The sequence below is a fragment of the Nomascus leucogenys genome, chromosome 25 (assembly GCF_006542625.1).
Source record: "Nomascus leucogenys isolate Asia chromosome 25, Asia_NLE_v1, whole genome shotgun sequence".
Taxonomy (NCBI): Eukaryota; Metazoa; Chordata; class Mammalia; order Primates; family Hylobatidae; genus Nomascus; species Nomascus leucogenys.
In genome coordinates this window covers 21,238,847-21,242,026 of record NC_044405.1, presented here as the reverse complement: position 1 = coordinate 21,242,026, position 3,180 = coordinate 21,238,847, and the positions used below count along the sequence as shown (strand labels likewise).

General features: G+C 43.3%; 1 pseudogene; it reads right to left on the bottom strand.

Annotated features, from left to right (window-relative positions):
* Positions 1–689: 689 nt before the first annotated feature.
* LOC100594457 lies at positions 690–1,605 on the bottom strand (annotated as a pseudogene).
* Between the last annotated feature and the right edge of the window lie 1,575 nt (positions 1,606–3,180).

Here is a 3,180-nt window from a genome sequence, read left to right as displayed (position 1 = left end):
GTACCAAAAACATAAAATAGAAAAAACCAAAACAAAAAACAAAAAAACAGAGGAGACATTAGCGCAAGTTTAACCTGATAATTTATTTGTGGGAAAAAAGCTAGTTTTGACGAGAAAAAGTTCAGTCCTTTCCTTGTAAATACAAAGAAACACAACAGGAATTTTAAAGGTAGTAGGCCAGAAAATGCAACGGTAACTCTTACAACCCTTTTCAATTAAACAGACAAATCAAGTTGAAGACAAGTATTAAAATACTATTTAGCCTGAATATTTATCAGTCTTTATGTCCTGTTCATTTGGCTTTTGATTAAAACAACAACAACAAACTTTATAAGAGCTACCACCACATTTAGAGTGATGAAAATAAATGTTTCCCCCCCAAAGATATTGTTTAACCTCTAAAGCATAAAAAGCTATATGATATCTTATACAAATTAACCAGTGTTTTTACAAAAGTAATGCAGTTTTGGACTGATGATATTACACTGTATTTGTGGTAAAGTACTATGCACAAGAATATATTTTAGGCATTATCAGTCTCTATAAGGTTATCATTTAATTCTTGGCAATAGATAATAACTGGTATGCATTTTGGTACTTAAGTCATGAATTGTGGAGAACAAGCAGCAGTGTATTATAGTAACAGGGTTTATATCTAACAAACAAATGCAGCGTTGATCCAATCTCTTCTATGAACTTCGTTTTTTCTTTTGCCGTTGGTCACCTGCAGTAGATCTATGATTTGATTTTTCCGTATTCATGATTTCTCAATCTGCAGTCTCTAACATTTCTTCATCTTCGTCATCATTTAGGTGTGTTGAAATTGTCTAGCTAGTTTGATATTGAGTCCTTCATTGTAGTGAAACTTCCTTTTCATTTCAAATTGTCGCTGTTTTTCTTGTTCTTCAGGTGAGAGGTCACTATCCTCCTCTCCACTGCTGTCTTATTCCTGAACCCGATACTTTGGCTCCAAGCCTTTAGCAGCAGCTAATTTGTTAGCTAAGGTATCTGGTGCCACGGTTTCAGTGGTCTCTGTATGACTACATGCATCTTCATCATCACCTATAATAGGATGGGAAGAAGGGCTTGGTTCATCTATTTTCATTAAACCATAGTCTTTGTCTGCTGGATGATATGTCGCCAGGATGTTCATTTCATCCCACTTCTGGAATTTTTTTGCTCAGCTCCTCGTCCACACTCCCGTGGAGCTGTTAGGCCGACGCCACCGTAGAGGAAGTCATAGAGGAAGTTTTTTTTTTTTTTTGAGACGGGGTCTCGTTCTGTAGCCCAGGCTGGAGTGCAGTGGCGCGATTTCGGCTCACTGCAAACTCCGCCTCCCGGGTTCACGCCATTCTCTTGCCTCAGCCTCCCGAGTAGCTGGGAATACAGACGCCCACCACCACGCCCGGCTAATTTTTTTTGTATTTTTAGTAGAGACGGGGTTTCACCTTGTTAGCCAGGACGGTCTCGACCTCCTGACCTCATGATCCGCCCGCCTCGGCCTCCCAAAGTGCTGGGATTACAAGCGTGAGCCACCGTGCCCGGCCGGAAGTTGTTCTTGAGGATCCCCTTGATTGGTCGGTGCGAGGCTGTCCAGGCCGCCATTGCCGAGAGTTCCGGCTTTTCGCTCAGGGTCGCTGCTCGGCGTGGGGGTCCGCGAAGAGAAGAGTGGGACACTAGCAGAGACCCGCAGGCAGCCGCGGAGCCCGCTGTCTAGGAAACGGTTACCTGAGCGGTTGTCAGGACACAACGACCTAGACGCCAGAGCCAACGCCAAACGGGTAGAGGCTTCTCGAGCGCCCTTAACAACCTGCACTTGACTCGCAGCTCGCGGCGAGACTTCGGCCTGGAGCCCCCGCGCGGAGCGACGCCGACGCCGAACACAGTTATTCTTATTTCGAATGAGCCATTTTTTTCCCACTGGAAAACCTCCCTTCAATTAGGAAGATGAATTTCAAAGGTTCTGAAGAGTGGGTTAGCAACTTTCGTCAGAGTCCTCTTGGAAAGGTGAAATCGGTGGTTCCATAGGAGAAAAAAAATTGGTTTCCCAATCTGCTTCTGAAAAGGAGTTCTTCTGGCTGAATAGGTTGGTAGGTTGAGTCGAGTGACCTTCCTTGGGATGAGCTGCGTTCTTCTGCCGTTTGATCCATGGAATCTTGGCCATTTTTAGGGCAGCCTAAGGGTGTGAGTCTGCTCTAGGACATATCGAGAGGCTGTGCTGCACATAGCAGTCCTTGGGCAGTTGGTCGTGATAAGGATGTTGATGCAGACAAGGTTCCATGTGGTTCCGCTGGAGTTAGCTGTACTCCTCTGGGAAGCCCCCAGGTGACCATTCTTTCAGAGTCCTCCGGAGGATGTGAAAACCAGGAAAGCCTCCCTAAGGTCACACCTGCCTGAATCTGGTATCCATTTGGGTACATTCAGTCTCTGGGGACATCTGCTGGCCTAGGTTTACGGGTTGATGGACAAATAAGAAGTGGGTAATGGGATCGGAAGCCTTGAATCAACTTTCCAGGTCTAATCCAAGCCCTTCATTCTATTGATGAGGAGCCTGAGGCCCAGGTAAGAAAAAAAACTGAATGATGTTTAGAATCCAAGTGTCCTGACTCATGCTTCAGGTCACTGCTGGGTCAGGGGTTTTCAAATAGCAGTGATCTTAATCACTTGGATGCTTGTTAACCATGCAGATTCCTGGGCTACCTCTATGAGATTCTCATTTTCATAAATAGTCTGGGTTAAGATTATATAATTAAAATAGAATGTGAACTATATGGGTAATTTAAATTTTTCTAGTAGCCCTATGACAAAGGTAAAAGAAAACAAGTAAAAGTTTAGTAATATGTTTTAATCCAATGTAGCCAAATTTTAACATATAATCACTATAAAAAGTTATTAATGAGTTATTTGACTTTTTTGGGGTACTTAGTCTTTGAAATTTGGTGTGTATTTTACAACACATCTAATTTATTTATCTGTTTATTTTGAGCCATTCTTCCTGATGTTCTCCCTCCCCCTACCCCCAACAGGCCCCAGTGTGTGCCGTTCCCCACCATGTGTTTATGGGTTCTCATCATTCAGCTCATAATAATAAGTGAGAACATGCAGTGTTTTGTTTTCTGTTCCTACATTACTTCACTTAGAATTATGGCTTCTGGCTCCATACATGTCCCTGCAAAGGGC